This window comes from Tamandua tetradactyla, chromosome 4 (assembly GCF_023851605.1).
Source record: "Tamandua tetradactyla isolate mTamTet1 chromosome 4, mTamTet1.pri, whole genome shotgun sequence".
NCBI classification, from domain to species: domain Eukaryota; kingdom Metazoa; phylum Chordata; class Mammalia; order Pilosa; family Myrmecophagidae; genus Tamandua; species Tamandua tetradactyla.
The window spans coordinates 94464699-94487380 of NC_135330.1; the positions used below are offsets into that span (position 1 = coordinate 94464699).

Consider the following 22682-nt stretch of genomic DNA (forward strand, 5'->3'; position numbering starts at 1 on the left):
CTGTTGATGGGCATTTGGTTTGTTTCCATCTTTTGGTGATTGTGAATAATGCTGCTATGAACATTGGTTTGCAAATATCTGTTTGTGTCATTGCTTTCAGCTCTTCTTAGTTTATACCAAGGAGTGATATTGCTGGGTCATAGAGCAACTTGATATTTAGTTTCCTAAGGAACCACCAGTCTTCCATAGTGGCTGCACCATTATACATTCCCACCAGCATTGCATGTGGTCCCAGTTTCTCCACATCTATCCAACATTTATAATTTCCTGTTTGCTTAATGAAAACCATTCTTACTGATGTGAGGTGGTATCTCATTGTAGTCTTGAACTGCATTTCCCTTATACCCAATGAAAATGAGCGTCTCTTCATGTGCTTTTGAGCCATCTGTATTTCTTCAGAAAAAATGCCTATTCATATCTTTAGACCATTTTATAATTGGGTTGTTTGTTCTTTTATTGTTGAGTTGTATGATTTGTTTTTATATATAGGAAATCAAAATTTTAGCCAATATGTGATTTCCAAATATTTTCTTCCATTGAATTGACTGCCTCTTCACCTTTTTGACAAAGTCGTTTGAGGTGCAGAAGCATTTGATTTTGAGGAGTTCCCACTTATCTATTTTTTCTTTTGTTGCTTGTATTTTGGGTATAAAGTTTAGGAAGCTAACTCCTATTATAAGGTCTTTAAGATGTTTCCCTACATTTTCTTCTAGAAGCTTTCTGGTGCTAGTTCTTATATTTAGGTGTTTGATCCTCTTTGAGTTAATTTTTGTGTAGGGTATAAGATGTGGGTCCTCTTTCATTCTCTTAGCTATTAATATGCAATTCTTCCATGCCCAATTATTGAAAAGACTGTTTTGTCCCAGTTCAGAGGTTTTGGGGGCCTTGTCAAAAATCAGTTGACCATAGATTTGGTGATCTATTACTGCACTCTCCATTCAATTCCATTGGTCAATGCTCTGTACCAGTACCATGCTGTTTTGACCACAGTTATCTTTATAATAGGTTTTCAAGTAAGGGAGTATTAATCCTCACTTTGTTCTTCTTTTTAAGGTTGCTTTTAGCTATTCAGGGTCTCTTTCCCTTCCAGATGAATTTGGTAATTAGTGTTTCCAAATTTTCAAAGTAGGTTACTGAAATTTTGATTGGTACTGTGTTGAATCTGTAGATCAATTTGGGGAGAATTGACATCTTAACTATATTTAGCCTTCCTAACCATGAGTAGGGAATATCTTTCCACCTATTTAGATCTCCTTTGATTTCTTTTAGCAATGTTATGTAGTTGTCTGTGTACAAGTCCTTTATGTTCCTAGTTAAGTTCATTCCTAAGTACTGATTCTTTAAGTTGCTATTTTGAATGGAATTTTTTCCTTAACTGACTCCTCAGCTAGGTCATTGATTGCATATAGAAGTATTACTGAATTTTGCACATTAATTTTATATCCCACCACCTTGCTGAATTTGTTCAGGTAACTTTGCTGTAGATTTCTCAGGATCTTCCAAGTATAGTATCATATCATCTGTAAATAATGAGAGTTTTATTTTTTCCTTCCCAACTGGATGCCTTTTATTTTTTTGTCCTTCATGATTGCTCTAGCCAGCACTTCTGGTACAGTATTAAATAATAGTGGTGACAGAGAGCATCCTTGTGTTGTTCCTGATTTTAGGGGGAAAGCTTTCAATCTCTCCACTGACTACAGTGCTAGCTATCACTGTTTTATAGATTCCCTTTATCATATTGAGGAAGTTACCTTTGATTCTTATGTTTTGGAGTGTTTTTATCAGAAAAGTATGCTGAATTTCATTGAATGCTTTTTCAGCACCAATCAAATTGATTATGTGATTTTCCCTTTTGATTTGTTAACGTGCTGTATTACATTAATTAGTTTTCTTGTGTTGAGCCATCCTTGCATTCCTGATATAAACCCCATGTGGTCATGGTGTATAAATCTTTTAACATGCTGTTGGATTTGATTTGCTGATATTTTACTGAGAATTTTTGCATCTATCTTCATTAGGGAGATTGTCTGAAATTTTCCTTTCTTATAGGATCTTTACCTGGTTTGGACAGTAAAATGATACTAGTTTCATAAAATGAGTTAGGTAGAGTTCCTTTTTCCTCAATTTTTTTGAAAAGTTTGAGCAAGATTGGTGTTAGTTCATTTTGGAATGTTTGATAAAGTTCTCCTGTGAAGCCCTCTGGCCCTGGGCTTTTCCTTGTAGGAAGATTTTTGATGACTGATTGAATCTCTTTACTTGTGATTGGTTTGTTGAGATTTTCTATTTCTTCCTGAGTCAGTATAGCTTGTTTGTGTGTCTCCAGGAATTTGCCCATTTCATTTAAGTTGTCTACTTTGTTGGCATATAGTTGTTCATAGTATCCTCTTATGATTTCTTTTATTTTTTCAGAGTCTCTGGTAAGACACCCCTTCTCATTTCTGATTTTGTTCATTTGCGTCCTCTCTTTTTCTTTGTCAGTTTTGCTAGTGGCCTATCAATTTTCTTGATTTTCTCAAAGAACCATCATTTGTTTTCATTTGTCTCTGCTATAATCTGTGTTATTTATCTTCTCCTATTTGCTTTGGGGTTAGTTTGCTGTCCTTTCTCGAGTTCCTCCAGGTTTGCTGTTAAGTCCTTGATTTTTGTTCTTTCTTGCTTTTTAATATAGGCATTTAAGGCAATAAATTTCCATCTCAGCTTGGCCTTTGCCACACCCCATAAGTTCTAATAAGTTGTATTCTCATTTTAATTCATCTCCAGATAGCTGTTGATTTCTCTAGCAATTTCTTCTTTGGCCCACTGGTTGTTCAAGAGTGTGTCATTTATTCTCCATATTATTTGTGAATGTTCTTATTCTTTGGTGGTTATTGAGATCCAGCTTTATCCCATTGTGATCATAGAAAGTGCATTGAATAATTTCAATATTTTTAAATTTGTACAGGCCTATTTTGTGCCCTAGCATATGATCTATCTTGGAGAATGTTCTATGAGCACTACAAAAAAATATATATCCTTGTATTTTGGGGTACAATGACTTATATATGTCTATTAGGTCTAATTCATTTATCAGGTTATTAAACTTCTCTGTTTCCTTGCTGATCTTCTGTCTGGTTGTTCTATCTACAGAGGAGAGTGGTGTATTGAAGTCTCCTACTATTATTGTTGAAATATCTATTGCTCCCTTCAGTTTTACCAATGTCTGTCTCATGTACTTTGGAGCTCCTTGATAGGGAGCATAAACATTTATGATTGTTTTGTCTTCTTGATGCACTGACCCGTTAATTTGTATGTAGTGTCCTTCTTTGTCTCTTATAATGTCTTTAGATTTAAAACCTATTTTGTCCAATATTAGTATAGCTATTCTTGCTTTCTTTTGGTTACAACTTGGTGGAAATTTTTGCATCCTTTCACTTTCAATCTATTTGTATCTGCGTGCCTAAGATGAGTCTTTTTTTTCTTTTTATTAATTAAAAAAGAATTAACAAAACAATTAGAAATCATTCCATTCTACATGTACAATCAGTAATTCTTAATAACATCACATAGTTGCATATTCATCATTTCTTAGTACATTTGCATCGATTTAGAAAAAGAAATAAAAAGACAACAGAATAAGAATTAAGACAATAATAGAAAGAAAAAAAAAAAACCCTATACCTCACATGCAGCTTCATTCAGTGTTTTAACATAATTTCATTACAATTAGGTAGTATTCTGCTGTCCATTTCTGAGTTTTTATATCCAGTCCCGTTGTACAGTCTGTATCCCTTCAGCTCCAATTACCCCTTCTCTCTTTTTTTTTTTAATTAACGGAAAAACAGAAATTAACCCAACATTTAGAAATCATACCATTCTACATATGCAATCAGTAATTCTTAACATCGTCACATAGATGCATGATCATCATTTCTTAGTACATTTGCATCGGTTTAGAAGAACTAGCAACATAACCGAAAAAGATATAGAATGTTAATATAGAGAAAAAAGTAAAAGTAATAATAGTAAAATCAAAACAAAACAAAACAAAACAAAAACCTATAGCTCAGATGCAGCTTCATTCAGTGTTTTAACATGATTACTTTACAATTAGGTATTATTGTGCTGTCCATTTTTGAGTTTTTGTATCTAGTCCTGTTACACCGTCTGTATCCCTTCAACTCCAATTGCCCATTATCTTACCCTGTTTCTACCTCCTGCTGGACTCTGTTACCAATGACATATTCCAAGTTTATTCTCGAATGTCTGTTCACATCAGTGGGACCATACAGTATTTGTGTTTTAGTTTTTGGCTAGACTCACTCAGCATAATGTTCTCTAGGTCCATCCATGTTATTGCATGCTTCATAAGTTTATCCTGTCTTAAAGCTGCATAATATTCCATTGTATGTATATACCACAATTTGTTTAGCCACTCTTCTGTTGATGGAGATTTCAGCTGTTTCCATCTCTTTGCAATTGTAAATAATGCTGCTATAAACATTGGTGTGCAAATGTCCGTTTGTGTCTTTGCCCTTAAGTCCTTTGAGTAGATACCCAGCAATGGTATTGCTGGGTCGTATGGCAATTCTATATTCAGCTTTTTGAGGAACCACCAATCTGCCTTCCACAGTGGTTGCACCATTTGACATTCCCACCAACAGTGGATAAGTGTGCCTCTTTCACCGCATTCTCTCCAGCACTTGTCATTTTCTGTTTTGTTGATAATGGCCATTCTGGTGGGTGTGAGATGATATCTCATTGTGGTTTTGATTTGCATTTCTCTAATGGCCAGGGACATTGAGCATCTCTTCATGTGCCTCTTGGCCATCCGTATTTCCTCTTCTGAGAGGTGTCTGTTCAAGTCTTTTTCCCATTTTGTAATTGGGTTGGCTGTCTTTTTGTTGTTGAGATGAACAATCTCTTTATAAATTCTGGATACTAGACCTTTATCTGATATATCATTTCCAAATATTGTCTCCCATTGTGTAGGCTGTCTTTCTACTTTCTTGATGAAGTTCTTTGATGCACAAAAGTGTTTAATTTTGAGGAGCTCCCATTTATTTATTTCCTTCTTCAGTGCTCTTGCTTTAGGTTTACGGTCCATAAAACCGCCTCCAGTTGTAAGATCCATAAGATATCTCCCAACATTTTCCTCTAACTGTTTTATGGTCTTAGACCTAATGTTTAGATCTTTGATCCATTTTGAGTTAACTTTTGTATAGGGTGTGAGAGATGGGTCTTCTTTCATTCTTTTGCATATGGATATCCAGTTCTTTAGGCACCATTTATTGAAGAGACTCTTCTGTCCCAGGTGAGTTGGCTTGACTGCCTTATCAAAGATCAAATGTCCATAGATGAGAGGGTCTATATCTGAGCACTCTATTCGATTCCATTGGTCAATATATCTATCTTTATGCCAATACCATGCTGTTTTGACCACTGTGGCTTCATAATATGCCTTAAAGTCAGGCAGCGCGAGACCTCCAGCTTTGTTTTTTTTCCTCAAGATGTTTTTAGCAATTCGGGGCACCCTGCCCTTCCAGATAAATTTGCTTATTGGTTTTTCTATTTCTGAAAAATAAGATGTTGGGATTTTGATTGGTATTGCATTGAATCTGTAGATCAATTTAGGTAGGATTGACATCTTAACTATATTTAGTCTTCCTATCCATGAACACGGTATGCCCTTTCATCTATTTAGGTCTTCTGTGATTTAACAGTTTTTTGTAGTTTTCTTTAGATAGGTTTTTTATCTCTTCAGTTAAATTTATTCATAGGTATTTCATTCTTTTAGTTGCAATTGTAAATGGGATTCGTTTCTTGATTTCCCCCTCAGCTTGTTCATTACTAGTGTATAGAAATGCTACAGATTTTTGAATGTTGATCTTGTAACCTGCTACTTTGCTGTACTCATTTATTAGCTCTAGTAGTTTTGTTGTGGATTTTTCCGGGTTTTCTACATATAGTATCATATCGTCTGCAAACAGTGATAGTTTTACTTCTTCCTTTCCAATTTTGATGCCTTGTATTTCTTTTTCTTGTCTAATTGCTCTGGCTAGAACCTCCAACACAATGTTGAATAATAGTGGTGATAGTGGACATCCTTGTCTTGTTCCTGATCTTAGGGGGAAAGTTTTCAATTTTTCCCCATTGAGGATGATATTAGCTGTGGGTTTTTCATATATTCCCTCTATCATTTTAAGGAAGTTCCCTTGTATTCCTATGTTTTGAAGTGTTTTCAACAGGAAAGGATGTTGAATCTTGTCAAATGCCTTCTCTGCATCAATTGAGATGATCATGTGATTTTTCTGCTTTGATTTGTTGATATGGTGTATTACATTAATTGATTTTCTTATGTTGAACCATCCTTGCATACCTGGGATGAATCCTACTTGGTCATGATGTATAATTCTTTTAATGTGTTGTTGGATACGATATGCTAGAATTTTATTGAGGATTTTTGCATCTATATTCATTAGAGAGATTGGTCTGTAGTTTTCTTTTTTTGTAATATCTTTGCCTGGTTTTGGTATGAGGGTGATGTTGGCTTCATAGAATGAATTAGGTAGTTTTCCCTCCACTTCGATTTTTTTGAAGAGTTTGAGGAGAGTTGGTACTAATTCTTTCTGGAATGTTTGATAGAATTCACATGTTAAGCCATCTGGTCCTGGACTTTTCTTTTTAGGGAGCTTTTGAATGACTAATTGAATCTCTTTACTTGTGATTGGTTTGTTGAGGTCATCTATTTCTTCTAGAGTCTAAGCTGGTTGTTCATGTCTTTCCAGGAACCCATCTATTTCCTCTAAATTGTTGTATTTATTAGCGTAAAGTTGTTCATAGTATCCTGTTATTACCTCCTTTATTTCTGTGAGGTCAGTAGTTATGTCTGCTCTTCCATTTCTGATCTTATTTATTTGCATCCTCTCTCTTCTTCTTTTTGTCAATCTTGCTAAGGGCCCATCAATCTTATTGATTTTCTCATAGAATCAACTTCTGGTCTTATTGATTTTCTCTATTGTTTTCAATTTCATTTATTTCTGCTCTAATCTTTGTTATTTCTTTCCTTTTGCTTGCTTTGGGATTAGTTTGCTGTTCTTTCTCCAGTTCTTTGAAGTGGAAAGTTAATTCCTGCATTTTTGCCTTTTCTTCTTTTCTGATACAGGCATTTAGGGCAATAAATTTCCCTCTTAGCACTGCCTTTGCTGTGTCCCATAAGTTTTGATATGTTGTGTTTTCATTTTCATTCGCCTCTAGGTATTTACTAATTTCTCTTGCAATTTCTTCTTTGACCCACTTGTTGTTTAAGAGAGTGTTGTTGAGCCTCCATGTATTTGTGAATTTTCTGGCACTCTGCCTATTATTGATTTCCAACTTCATTCCTTTATGATCCAAGAAAGTGTTGTGTATGATTTCAATCTTTTTAAATTTGTTGAGACTTGTTTTGTGACCCAGTATATGGTCTATCTTTGAGAATGATCCATGAGCACTTGAGAAAAAGGTGTATCCTGCTGTTGTGGGATGTAATGTCCTATAAATGTCTGTTAAGTCTAGCTCATTTATAGTAATATTCAGATTCTCTATTTCTTTATTGATCCTCTGTCTAGATGTTCTGTCCATTGATGAGAGTGGTGAATTGAAGTCTCCAACTATTATGGTATATGTGTCTATTTCCCTTTTCAGTGTTTGCAGTGTATTCCTCACGTATTTTGGGGCATTCTGGTTCAGTGCGTAAATATTTATGATTGTTATGTCTTCTTGTTTAATTGTTCCTTTTATTAGTAGATAGTGTCCTTCTTTGTCTCTTTTAACTGTTTTACATTTGAAGTCTAGTTTGGTGGATATTAGTATAGCCACTCCTGCTCTTTTCTGGTTGTTATTTGCATGAAATATCTTTTCCCAACCTTTCACTTTCAACCTATATTTATCTTTGGGTCTAAGATGTGTTTCCTGTAGACAGCATATAGAAGGATCCTGTTTTTTAATCCATTCTGCCAATCTATGTCTTTTGATTGGGGAATTCAGTCCATTAACATTTAGAGTTATTACTGTTTGGATAATATTTTCCTCTACCATTTTGCCTTTTGTATTATATATATCATATCTGACTTTCCTTCTTTCTACACTCTTCTCCATGTCTCTCTCTTCTGTCTTTTTGTATCTGACTGTAGTGCTCCCTTTAGTATTTCTTGCAGAGCTGGTCTCTTGGTCACAAATTCTCTCAGTGACTTTTTGTCTGAGAATGTTTTAATTTCTCCCTCATTTTTGAAGGACAATTTTGCTGGATATAGGAGTCTTGGTTGGCAGTTTTTCTCTTTTAGTAATTTAAATATATCATCCCACTGTCTTCTAGCCTCCATGGTTTCTGCTGAGAAATCTACACATAGTCTTATTGGGTTTCCCTTTTATGTGATGGCTTGTTTTTCTCTTGCTGCTTTCAAGATCCTCTCTTTCTCTTTGACCTCTGACATTCTAACTAGTAAATGTCTTGGAGAACGCCTATTTGGGTCTAATCTCTTTGGGGTGTGCTGCACTTCTTGGATCTGTAATTTTAGGTCTTTCATAAGAGTTGGGAAATTTTCAGTGATAATTTCTTCCATTTGTTTTTTTCCTCCTTTTCCCTTCTCTTCTCCTTCTGGGACACCCACAACACGTATATTTGTGCACTTCATATTGTCCTTGAGTTCCCTGATACCCTGTTCAAATTTTTCCATTCTTTTCCCGATAGTTTCTGTTTGTTTTTGGAATTCAGATGTTCCATCCTCCAAATCACTAATTCTATCTTCTGTCTCTTTGAATCTATCATTGTAGGTATCCATTGTTTTTTCTGTCTTTTCTACTTTGTCCTTCACTTCCATAAATTCTGTGATTTGTTTTTTCAGTTTTTCTATTTCTTCTTTATGTTCAGCCCATGTCTTGTTCATGTCCTCCCTCAATTTATCGATTTCGTTTTTGAAGAGGTTTTCCATTTCTGTTCGTATATTCAGCATTAGTTGTCTCAGCTCCTGTATCTCATTTGAACTATTGGTTTGTTCCTTTGACTGGGCCATGTTTTCAATTATTTGAGCGTGATCCGTTATCTTCTGTTGGCGTCTGCACATTTAGACAGATTTCCCTGGATATTGGATCCAAAAGTTTGGAAGATTTTTCTGTGAAATCTCTGGGTTCTGTTTTTCTTATCCTGCCCAGTAGGTGGCACTCGTGGCACACGTTTGTCTGTGGGTCCCACCAGTAAAAGGTGCTGTGGGACCTTTAACTTTGGAAAATCTCGCCGTCCGGGATGTTCGCTAGCCAAAGCGGCTTGGAGGAGTGTGAGCTGGCCCGGGGTCCGAACGTGGGGAGGGTTACTGGCCGCCGCAGCCCGGGAAAGCGCCCGTCCGAATTTCCTAGTCGGCCCGGGGTGACAATCGTGGCGGGAGGGCGCCAGCGGCAGCGGCCCGCCTGGGAGAGTGTACGTTCCCGGGGAGTCACGGGTTTGGAAGGGGCCTCCCCCACCCGTCACCATTCTCGCGGCCTGAGGATTTCCGATCCAATTCTCTCAGTTGGTCCGGGGGGCCGCGCGTGGTGTGGGCGCCAGCCGCCGCGGTTTCAGGGGACCGCCTCTCCAATTCTCCCAGCCAGCCCGGGAAGGGGGAAGGGAGTGACTCCGGCCGCTTGCCGCCCCGCCCGGTGAAGCCCGCGTGCCTAGGTGATCTCACCTGAGCAGCTTCTCTCAGCCAGCCAGCCATTCCAGGATGGGGTACGCTGCCTTTTTTTTTTCTCTGTTGTGGCTTTGGGAGCTGTTCTGTATCGTTTCTACTCCCCTAGTAGCTGTCCTGGAGAAGAAACTAAGATCCGCGCGTCTTACTAAGCCGCCATCTTCTCCGGAAGTCCACTTCTTCAAGATGAGTCTTTTATAAGCAGAATAGTTGGATTATGTTTCTTAATCCATTCTGCCAATCTGTGCCTTTTAATTGGTAAGTTTATTCCATTAATATTCAAAGCTATTACTGAAAAGTTTCTTGAATCCACCATTTTATCTTTTTTGTTTTATTTATCAGACCTATATATTATTTTCCCTCTTTCTCTTTGTATTCTTTAAATTATCATTAGTGGTACTCTTCAGTTTTGTGCCCTCTTCCAGACCTCCCTCTCCTGTCTTTTTGTTCATCTGGAAGAACTCCTTTTAGTATTCTTGTAGGGCCAGTCTCTTGTTGACATACTCTTTCAGGACTTCTTTGTCAGTGAAAACTTTAATATCTCCCTCAGTTTTGAAGGGTGGTTTGGCTGGCTACAGAATTCTTGGCTGGAAGTCTTTCTCTTTCAAGATCTTGAATATAGCACAGCACTCCCTTCTCACCTCCAGGTTGCTATTTGAATAGTCTGAACTCAGTCTTATTTGGTTTCCCTTGCATGTAGTAGATTGTTTTTCTCTTGCTGCTTCCAAGATTTTCTGCTTCTTTTCAACATTTGACAAACTGATTAGTATGTGCCTTGAGAAAGGCCTATTTGGATTTATTATGTTTGGAGTTATTTGGGCTTCTTTGACTTGTATTTTTATGTCCTTTATAAGGGTTGCATGGTTTTCCTCATTGTATCTTCAACTACTCTTCCTAGCCCTTTAATCCTCTGTTCTTCTGGGACACTAATGATTCTTATATTTTCATGCTTAATTTTGTTTATCATTTCCCTGAGATCCAATTCAATTTTTTTCCATCTTTTCTGCCATTTGATGTTTTTGAGCCTTCAAAGTCAGTGATTCTCTCCTCTATATGACTTATCCTTTCTTCTATCTCTTCAGATCTGGTGTTGTCTTCCTCTACTATGTTTTTTATTTGGTTAAAAGAGTCTTTAATCTCTGTGATGTCAGCTACTTTTCTATTTATTCTTTCAAATTCTTCTTTATGCTCTTCCACTGTCTTCTTGATCTTCTTTATGTCAATTGCCATCCCACTTATTTATTAAGTAGAATTGTATGAACATCTTTGATTAGTTGTTCTAACTTCTGTGTCTGCTCTGGTGTTTTAATTTGGTCATTAGGCAGGGCTATATCTGTCTGTGTTGTGATATGTTTAGTGATCTTCTGCTGTCTTCATTGCCTGTAGATATCTAGATTGATTTCCTTTGGGAGTTGATTTCTTTCAGTAGTCTAAGGCCTTATGTTTGCAGGATGTTTGTCCAGCAGGGAGCAGGGTACAGGGTGGAGCACTCAGTGTGGTGATTTCTTTCATGGCAGGAATAGGCACAGGTTGGGGATATTATGCTGATGCTTGTGAATGTGGTTGCCCAGCAGGCAGGGAGGATGTAGCTGTGTGGGTGCACCAGGGGGTGTAACCCTGGTGTGCACTGGTCTAAGACATGGGGTCTTTGTATGCATGCACAGAGCTGTCACAGCAGGACAGCATTGTGCCTTCATGGATTTGGGGCAGATGTGACCCATCTGTGCAGGTCAGCACTTTCTGAGAGCTGGGAAGTTTGGCTGAGGTCTGTGTATATGTGTGGTTCTAGGATTGCTATAAAGTGCAGTTCCCAAAGCTGAATGATGTGATTGGGGGTCGGTGCATATGTATGGGCCTAGGAGTGCCCTAAACTTATGCACAGAGCTCAGGGATCATCAGGGTGAAGCTGTGTGACACTGTGGGTATGTGGTGGGTGTAGCTTGGGTATGGAGGATAGTGCCCACAGCCTTTATTCACTGGCAATAGACTATAGGGAACAGGGAAGGGGAAGCTGTGCTCAGGAGGGGTGCAGGAGAGGTGGGTTGGGCTGCAGTTGATGTGGGGTTATGGCGCAGGTACGTGGGCTGTTGGGGTGGGAAATCTGGAGAATGGGAATGGGAGTGGGTGACAGAGTTCAGCTGGGTGGAGTTTGGGGTGAGATACTGGTCATCGGGTTGCACTGGCGAGAGTAGCATTCCCAAAGAACATAGCCTGGCTTACTTAGCAGTCCCCAGCTCCCATCCACACACTCCTGCAGGCTCAATGCCTCCGCACCAGGCTCCAGCTTTCTACCTCTCAGTTCCTCAACCTGTACAACCAGGGCTGCCTTACGTGGTGCAGAAGGCTCTCCCAGGTCAGCTGTACTACTGAATTGCCACCTGAGTCACCTTCCTGTCCCTTCTCTAACTTTTTCATATGGCAGAGCTGATCTTGAGGTACTCTATTTGGCCATCTTCCTGGAAGTCCAGAACCTGTCATAGGTTTTTCTATGTTGTGTTTTCATTTTCATTTGCCTCAAAATATTTACTTATTTCTTTTGTAATTTCTTCCTTAACCCCCGATTGTTTAAGTGCGTGTTTAGCCTCCATATATTTGTGAATTTTCTGGTGCTCACCTGTTATTGATTTACAATTACATTCCATTATGATCTGAGAAAGTGTTTTGTATAATCCCAATTTTTAAAAAATTTATTGAAACTTGTTTTTTGACCAAATGTGTGATTTATCTTGGAGAATCATCCATGAACACTTGAGAAAAATGTATCTTATTGTTGTGGGTTGTAGTATTCTATATATGTCTGTTAAGTCTAGCTCATTTATAATACTATTCAACATCTCTATTTCCTTATTGATTATTTGTGTAGATGTTCTATCTATTGATGAGATGGTATATTGAAGTCACCAACTATTATTATAGAGGTGTCTGCTTCTCCTTTCAGTATTGTCAGATTGTGCCTCATGTATTTGGGGTTCTCTGGCTCAGTACTTAAATATTTATGTTTGTTGTGTCTTCTTGATGAATCACCCCTTTAATTAATACCCACTGTCCTTCTTTGTCTCCTTTGTATTACATTTGAAGTCTAATCTGTCTGATATTAGTATAGTGGCCTGTACTCTTTTCTGGTTGCTGTTTGCATAAATATCTTGTTCCAACCTTTCACTTTCTACTTATTTCTGTTCTTGGGTCTAAAGCGAGTCTCTTGTAAGACAACATGTAGTTGGGTCCTGTTTTTTAATCCATTTTTCCGGTCTTTATCTTTTGAGGGGGGAGTTTATTCCATTAACAGATAATGTTATTACTGTAAAGATGGTAAAATCTTCTGCCATTTTGTCATTTGTATTTTATATGTCATATCTTATTTTTCCTATCTGTCTCTCTTTACTTTAATGATAGTCTTCATCTCTACCCTCTTCTCCAAACATCTCTCTCCTGTCTTTTCCTATCTGCCTATAGTGCTGCCTTTAGTATTTCTAGTTGAGCTGGTCTCTTGTTTACAAACTCTCTGTTTGTCTGAAAATATTTTAAACTTAACCTCATTTTTGAAGGACAGTTTTTTCAGATATAGAATTCTTGGTTGGCAGTTTTTCCCTTTCAGTATCTTAAATATTTCATACCACTGCCTTCTCACCTTTGTGGTTTTAGCTGAGAAATCTGTGCATAGTCTAATTGAATTTCCCTTGTATGTGATGGATTGCTTTTCTTTAGCTGCTTTTAGATTTCTCTCTTTTTCTTAACACTGACAATCTGTTTAGTAAGTATCTTGTAGTAGGTCTATTTGGATCTTTCTTTCATAAGAGATGGGAAATTTTCCATGATTATTTCCCCCATTATTCTTTCTGCCCATTTTCCCTTCTCTTCTCCTTCTGGGATACATGCAACACAATTCATGTGCTTCTTATTGTCATGCAGTTCCTTGAGAGCCTGCAAATATTTTTCCATACTTTTACTTATCTGCTCTTTTATGTATAGGATTTCAGGTACCATGTCCAGTATCTCACTAATCCTTCCTTCTGCCTTTTTTAAGTCTGCAGTTTTAGCTCTCCATTGTGTTTGTCATTTCATCTATTGTGCCTCTCATTACCATAAGTTCTGCCATATATTTATTCAAACTTTCAAGTTCTTCTTTAAGTTTTGCCCAATGTCTTCTTCATATCCTTCATCTCATTTGCTGTATCACCACTCAATGCATTGATTTGATTTTTGATGTGAGTTTGCATGTCTGTTCAACATCTTCAATTAGTTGTTTAATCTCCTACATTTTGTTTGCAATGTTAGTTCATTCCTTTATCCTATATCTTCATTTTTCCTAGTATGACTCATAATATTTTTGCTGGTGCCTAAGGCATCTGATTTCCTTGATTAATTTATTCTAGAAGTTGTTTTCACTCTTTTAATTTGGGTTTTCTCGTTGATTGGCATTGTTTTCTCTCTGTTCCTTGGCATTAGGTTCAACATATTCTAGATCTCTAGCATAGCTTCTGTTTGATTAGAATTTTTCCACTCTTGTTTTTCTAGTTCTTGATCTACCAATATGGAACATTTCCTTGAGAAGGGTCTCTCCATATATGTTTGATCCCTTCCAGACTTTCCCAGACCAGGAAGGTCCAGGTCTCAGGAACAGGGTGTAATCAATATCACGTATCTCTGAGGTTGAGACACAGCAGGGTGTCAGATTTTCCTGTGAATCCTCTAGAATTTGCTTTTCCTATCCTGCCCAGTAGGTGGCACTTTTCAGCCCACAGTGCTCCATCAGCATAAAGTGATGTGGTGTCTTTAATTCTCAGCAGGCTCTCCCTGACAGAGGTGTGGTTGAGACAGAGATGGAGGCAGTAGGCAAACTGAAGCTACTTCTGACTCCTAGCTCCTGGGACCTGAATTCTCTGAAGGAAGTCTTGCACTTGAGCTGGGCACCATCCACCCCTTTTCTTGGGGAAGGCATACCCTTTAGAGAATTTTCTCTCCCACTTGGTTCATTCCTTTGTCTCTCAGACCTATCTTAACTCAGTCCTTGCCTCTATCCTGCTGACAATTGAAAATGTCTGAGGCTTTCTCTAATGAGCTACTTAGAATACTTAAAAAAAAAGTAAAAAGTAAAACAAAATAAAATAAAACAAAACAAAAAACAAAGTAAAAGAAATCCCTTTTCAGAGCCAGTCACTGGCCCCAAGGTTTGTCAGTAAAGAACTGGAGTTCACACCTGGCTCCTTCTTGGGGCTCAACCCCTTTCCCATACTCTGAGCTAAGCCTACTCCAAAATCTTCAGTCTTTGTTCTTTTTCAATTTATCTCATTATAATATATATATATTTTTTCTATCAGGCCCTCTCCTCTCTTCTGGGGTTAAAACCAAAATTAAGCTTGGCTGAGCTACCAACTCCTCCCAGCAAACTCTACTTAGAGATATGTCCTTTGAGGAATTATCTCCATCAACTAATTACTTTGTCTCTCAGATATACCTTAATTCTGCCCTTGTCTGGGGCAGTGCTGAAATCTGAGAATATCTGCAGTTTTATCTAATGGGCTAGTAAGAAATTTAAAAAAGGAGAAGAAAATAACATATTTTTCAGAGCCAGGGGCCATGAATTTGCCAAACAAGAGTTGAATTTGATACATAGTTCAATGTGCCCATTTTCTTGGGGCCCAAACTTTTCCCCATATTTTGAGTTTGTACACCTCCAAAAGGCTTTGTGTGTGTCTGCCCCTCCTCCTCTTTGCTGGGATGAAACCTCCCAGTTCCTTTTGCTTGCTTCCAGTTTATCTGTGCTCAGAGCTTGTATTCTGCAGTCAGAATTTGTTATTTAGTTCCACAATTGGAGCTTGATTGAACTACCTTCACTGCTCCTAGCAGAGAGGGCTTCTTTTCCCCTCAGGGAACTAACTCCAAGACAGCCTGCTGTGCACTGGGGGAGAGGCACCAGCCTCCATGGCTTGGGAGACTTAAAATTCTGCATGGAACCTCAACCATTCAACCCACTCAAGACTGTCTATGATGTGTTTCCAGTAAGTCCCCAAACAATTATTCCAGACAGTTCCTGGCTATTTGCTAGCTGCCCTATATGACTAACTAAATTTCACACCTCACAACACCACCATTTTGTCTTGCCTCTCCCACATTTAGTTTTGACTTAGAGTCAAGGAAACTGCCTTAAAGAAGGAGGCATGATCACTCTGAATCTTCTTTGAGTTCTAACTTACATTGAGACAGACATTTGAGATCTGGGAGAAATGCAAGTGTCCCCATAAATGAGCCATATTTGGGGTTCCTGCCATATAGAGAGGGATTGACACTAGAAAAAAAATGAAATTTTGTCCTAAGAGCATCTCACCTGGCTTTCTCATTGGACTTATCTATTTTCCTGAGGATGTTTCTGTGGGAATTCCCCAAAGATCAGTTCCTGTTTGTAGATTCTTGCTCTTACTTAACATCTTTGATACTCTCACATTCCCCCTAATTCCTGCAGTTGGTAGACCCCGTAGCTGTGATCATCTCATTGGGAAGGCCACAGTCTTGGGGAGACCTTTGACAAGGTAGCCAGGATATTATTTTCTGAAATGTGTCTTTGTTTCACATCATTGCTATACCCAGTGGAAGGAATGCAGGCTAACGCCACTGTACCATCAACCTTCAGCTTATAGACATTGGGGGTGACACTGTTAGCAAGAACTTTGTGACAGACTTTTTATAAGGTCCTGGCCCCAGTTGTTGGCAAATCCTTTGAGAACACTTTGAAGCTAGTCTTAAATTTTAGGGCAACAGAAAAAAAAATCCCCCATCAAATACTGGCACATGTAGAACCAATAATTTGAGGTTAAGGCTATGATTGTGGCAGTCTTTTTATTTATTCTCTCAATGTTCCATTCCCCCAATGTTTTTGCTCAACAAGAACAGTCATGTTTTTATGTTTAGTTTCTACATACTGATTTATCTCTTTTTTCCAGGATGGTCTTTGAATCTCATGTGTAAGATACATTTTTAATTACTAACATCTTGGGAATTCTCATTATGAACAAATAATACAGAATGATTTATGTGGGTAATTTCAAATATTTCATTCTATCACTATTTTCCCAGCCTATAGTCATGGTTTAACTCCATTAAGTATGCTTTAATAGCAGGTACTTTTTAAAAGAAATTTATTTATTGGGTATATGGGGAACAGGCATAAAATTAAGAAGGTTCCAGCCATTGGTTCTCCAGTCCTGGCGTCCTGTCCTGAGGGAATATAACTGCCCACTGAGTAGATGCAGTGGACTAAGATTTCAGGCGAATGACTGCTGCTGTATCATTCTTCTGGGCAATTTTTTGCATGGCTTGGAGAGACAGAATGATAAGTTTGGGCCTCAGGTCATCATATTAATGCAGAAATTAATTGCACCCACTGAAACATCTCAGGAAACAGGAATTAGATTTTTTTATAGGGCCCTTCCCTGAACTTTGGTGGTGCTAGGTACAGCTAGTTTTACACTGGTCCTCTCCCCCACCTGAAACAGAGTATTTTATCCCTGGTTTATTTATTTTATCCCAAGACTCAAGCAGAGGAAAGGAAGTATGATGTGTATCTTATTGAGAAGTTATCTTTAATAATTCAGAACTCTAAACAATGTGTTTAGTTTATTCCTTTTTTAAAAACAAAGGGAAAATAGTTCTATAGAAAAGCTATCTAATACAGACTGAAATCTGCTTCTGCCTTTGTATTCCAAACACCAAGATTAGGTCTTCAAAACTAAAATTCTAAGAAGTCTTCTAAAAAAGGCAGTGCCATTTCTCTGGACATACTTTCACTATTAGCTTATTATACAACTGTTTCCTCTGACATTGTGTGGTCATCCTTTCACAACTTGAGAAAATTGGGAAGCACCTTAATCCTGGAGGACTGATTTCATTAAAGATCTCATTATGTATTGGTGATCTGGCTTTGCCATCTTAAGTGTGGCTCAGAAATAACATTGATAAAATTACTCCAGGCATTAGAAGTCAGGTTTCACACAGTTACAACTTCCAGAGGCATATTAGTGCTGAATCATATCAACAGACCCCAAATTAGACATTAAAATTTGGGGGTTCTACCAGTTCAGACAGTCACTCAGTTACTCTGAACTTCAGTCCAAAATGTGAATCAACTATTACTTTAATCTGGGTCTCAACCCAAATTAGTCCTCTATTTTGTCATCTGGGCTTTCACATAAAATTTATAATACTTTAATAAGAGCAGATTTTTATTGAGTATTTACTATGTGCCTGGCATTGTTTAAAATATTTCATATGCATTATCATATAATCACAATAATACTTTCAGGTAAGTAATACTTAACATATGAAGAAATAGTATGTTAGAGAATCAATTTCTTGTTCAGAGGCTGAAAGTTGATAAGTGGTGAACTTCAAATTGGAATCCAGGTATTTCTGGCTTCAGCATGCAGACTTAATCATATTATTATTATTATTATTATTACTGTTAAAACTGTTTGGATTGTATTATTTTATTCCTTTGTCAGAGTCTATTACATCATTTATTAGCAAGTGATGTGATAAGTTTGAAAATTTTAATGATGGCTTTTCAGAAGGAAGGTTTTATCTTCCTTTTATATTCTGAATGCCATTTCACATATCAGATTCAAGTCTCATATACAAAGAATTATCAGTCCTTATGGATAGTGTTCTTTATTTAACTTGTATTCCATTTTTTATTTGTTTGTGCTCAGTTTTCTTGCCATTTCTGTTACCATTTTTAAGTGTTCTGCTCTTACTGTCCTAGAACTTGATTTGTTTATCTTTGCTCATTTTACTTCATTCAGTTACCAAAACATTTTTAAATGTCTGTGTTAGTTAGCATTGTAAATCTCAATGACTTTCTTAACAAGTCATTTAAGATTGCTACTGAAAATGGTATTTACTTGGTTGTCAATGCGGCAATAGTAAATGGAAAGAACATTCGAGAAACTGAGTTTATTTTTTTAGGAATATTGTTTAATCCTCTTATTAATCTGGAAAGTGCTAATAACAACAATCAGTACCATTTGCTATGATCCCACCAAGTACCAAATGGTTTGTACAGAGTATTTCTATCAAAGTTGCTATTACCCTAGGGCTTCTCTTTTTCCTGTGGTTGCATCTTATTTGTGATATAGCAGCAGCTTCATTGCAATAGAAGAATCAGATAAATTTGGAGTGGTTTCAAGAGGGAGAAAGGGAGGGAGATGTTTTTATTGAGTAGATACTCAAGCTGTCTTGAAACAAGTTTATGTTTCCCTTTCTAGCCTTACCTAAAACCTTTTTTTCCTAAAGCATCAACTGAGATGAGTGTTCCTAAGTATACTGAATGGAAAGAAATGCTGTTACTGAGATAAACATTGAACTGACCCTCACCTGCTTGCATAGAAATTATCAGACACCCCTGGTAGGATAAATTCTTGAATATTTCCCACATATTTCTGGTGGCAGCATGACTGTGACATTCATTTTGTAAAGCAATGTGGCAATATGTGCTGAAACCCATTAAAGTGTTCAGACCATTTAACCCATGAATTTCACTTGGGAAATATTTCTTAAAGAAATAATCCAAAGTAGAGAACATGATATATGACTATTTAACTTAGAGTAGCATTTTTGTTTTACATTGCATTTTTTTAAACATTGCAATATGGTACTGGAAACAACTTAAATGCCCAAAGATAAGTAAGAAAATTATACTACATTCATATGAATTCTCATGTGGTCATTAAAAATGATGAGTTTTATTTTCAACTATATGAAAATCTTTATGAGAAGTCAATAAAAAAGCAGGATTCAAAACTATATATATGAAAATGAATACATAAATGACAAAAGACCCAAAGGAACATTTTTTAGTAGAAAATGCACAAAATACTAACAGTAATTATGTTTTATTTAGGTTGCTAGGTTTATGTTTGATTTTTTTTCTTGTCCTATATTTTCATCATTTAAAAAAAATAATGTGGTTGGTTATTTTGAATTTAAAATAGTAGTTCAAAGATATTTTTGCTAAAATAAAAAACCAAGAAATTGAGGCAACTATCCTCTTTTTTTTTGCTTTTATTTTTGACTTCTGAGTAAGGAAGACTTGTTAATTTTACTTATGCTAAACAAGACCTGTCTTTTTCACCCAGTGTTAACAGCCTAGTCTTAGGGCCAAAAATCTCCAGCCGAGGGCTTCATGGATAGGATAGAAAGGTTTTAGTAGAAAGATTCATGCATTTATGGAGTCTGTTATATGTGAACCTCAGTTTTCTGCTTTTTGTGCTCTCAATATATGATCAGGTAATAAAATGTGAAATGAAGAGAAGCTGAAGCAAACTTTTTAAAATTTAATTTATGTGAGCTTTTGAAAAAATCCCACAAATGAGCTCTTCAGCGTCTGAAGTTATTGCATACAGAATTTTTATGTTTATTATCAAAATGAAAGGGGAAAAATCAATGATAAACATCCTGTAGATAGAACATATTTGATTTCAATTTGCACCAAATTGTTAGTTATTAAATCTATTGTTTAGCTCTATGCAACTTGCTTAAATTCCTCATTCTCTTTGCTGCTAAACAAGTGCCTTTGAGTTTTCTCATATTTACTGACAATTTTTTTCACTAGTATATGGCTTGTCATTTAAAGACACATCAGAGACGAAATTTCCAAAATATATCCACACTCAGTTTGAAACCAGAAATTTGTCTTTATTGGTCAGAAGTTTAAAACAATACAAGAGAGGATGGATCATGGTGGCTCAGCAGGCAAAGTTCTCACCTGCCATGCTGAAGATCTGGGTTCAATTCCCAGTGCCTGCCAAAAACAAGTACAAAATAATGAGATTACATCATTTTGCAGTAAAACAAGGCACTCTCTCAACTTATAGTCTTGAGAATATTTGCTTATAAAAGCACTTTTCACTCTTCAAATCAGAGTTGATATATAAATTATTAATATACTTTGGATATACATTTTTCCTCTGTGCATATGAAGCCTATCATCTGCAATTTTGAAGTGGCCTTGACTGTATTTTGTAATTCTGAAATCTTCTTGGGGAATATTTTAAAAATAAATCAACTTCAGTGGTATCTACCTCTTGATAAATCAGGTATATGATACTGAAGTATGGTGCAGAATATGTTCATGTCCAAATAGACAAGAACCTAATTGAAAGAAGTTTGTTTGTCTCCTATTACAAGTAGTCTGGGAAAAGTCATACAAGAATCATAAAGTGATTCAAGAATGCCTTCAAGGACTCAAATTCTTTTAACCTTCCCACTTCAGCACCAAAGTATGTTCACTTGCATTTCATTCTTTTTAAATATGGTTTCAAGATCATTTTCTGACCTCCAGGCATCCCATTCACTTTCTCATAAAAAAAAATGAAGCAGGAAAAGGATGGGTTAGTACCTATATGAGAAAATGCCCCCACATATCCTCAGCAGACTGCTGCTTGCATAAGCTGTCACTGTGTCACATTTCTACCCTAATTCCAAGGGATCTTTCAGACCTTTATAGAAAAAAAAAGCAAGACTGAGCTAGGAATGTGTATCAAGTGAACCTGTCCACAGAATTGTCACACACCTGTCTAGAACACAACTTAGAATAAAAAATATTCACAGACATCTTCTTCCAAACCAAATTAGGTGTTTCAAAGGTCATACATTAAAGTGATGAATTTTGCTCACTCAGCTGTCATCAGAATTGTTGCCAGGAGGACAGCTAGTCTGATCAAGTGTACAAGCATCCTACAGGAGCACACATAAACCAAAACTAAAAGATAGAAAAGGAGTACAAGGAGAAAAATTCTATACAAGTATTCAAGAATATGATAGCCTGGGTTCAATTAATATAGGTGAAAAAATGTCCTTATTTTTACTGTAGAGTCCAATAAATAAAGAACCTAATGGTGGCTGCTGAGTTTTGAAGAAGAGGTAAATTGTTTCTTTTTCCCCAGTAAATAGAGGATGACACAAAGATTTATCTCCTAACATGCTCATAGTTGAAAATATGCCATTATATAAAAGGCAAATTCTGATAGTTAATATAAAAAACTTCACTAACTAGATAAGAATTTCTAAGACTTTTACATTTTGTGGGTCTCCAATTTTTCTTTTTAGTAAGGAAATCAATATAGTGAGGGTATTAGGAAAAATATCCATCTATGATTACCATCCTTTCCTCTAGAAGGCCATTTTAATAACAAAAAGTACCATATAATCTTAGATTAAATTGTGAAAAAGTTAAATTTCAAGTAAAAAGTCATACTTTTTCCTTATGTTTTTTATCATTTTGGTGCAAATGAACACAAAAACTTGGTCGCAGATAAGTACCAACTAGAGATGGATATTTAGGGACCATTGACCCATTTTGAGGGATTTTGAATAGCTGGAGTTTGCTTGTTTGTCTCCATTTATTTTCCTATCTTCTACAAGCATAAATGACATTTATATTTTGTTGGTGGCCATGGTGTATCATCAGCCCACTGTCAGCCACATGCACATTGTGATTTGTTGTGAAGAAAATTATTTCTTTTACATTGTCTGAAATAGTTGTCTCCCTTTTGATTTAAAGCAAGGTTGGCAAACACTCTACATGTGCCATCACTGACCTCTCCAATTCAAATGGCAAATTTGCATTTCACCATAATTTTTATTGCTGAGCCCAGAAATGGTATGAAATCTGTCTCAATGCAGTGTTTAGGAAACCACATCCAATGCAATGGAGCTATCACATAAATTGTATCCCTTTGTTTTTCTCAGAGTTAAGATATCCTCAGAAAGTCTTTGCTAAAATATGCTTCTTATGTAAAGGGGAAAACTTATTGACACATCAGTTCAGATTAACCAGAAGTCACATGGCAGAAAGCAGAGTACCAAAGAATAAAATAGAAATCATGTTTTAATAGAGGTAGGAGAAAATGATTGGGAATGGAAGAGATTCTTCCAGGGGACAACACAAAACAGTCTCAGAGTGGAGCTGAGGACACTATCAAATATGTCAGTTTGTTTCATTTTCTGAAATGACTT

At 36.8% G+C, this 22682-nt stretch overlaps 1 protein-coding gene and 1 long non-coding RNA gene across 3 annotated transcripts in view; one reads left to right on the plus strand and one right to left on the minus strand.

The window, feature by feature from the left end:
• LOC143681189 (uncharacterized) overlaps positions 1-22682 on the plus strand; it is a 218187-nt gene that overhangs the window by 176391 nt on the left and 19114 nt on the right. The window lies entirely within an intron of this gene.
• The window catches only part of LOC143681186 (uncharacterized), a 236560-nt gene continuing 233982 nt past the window's right edge, over positions 20105-22682 (minus strand). Inside the window, exon 11 of the transcript XR_013174448.1 lies at positions 20105-20466. The gene's annotated coding sequence lies outside the window, so the exon portion shown is untranslated. The remainder of the gene's footprint in view (positions 20467-22682) is intronic.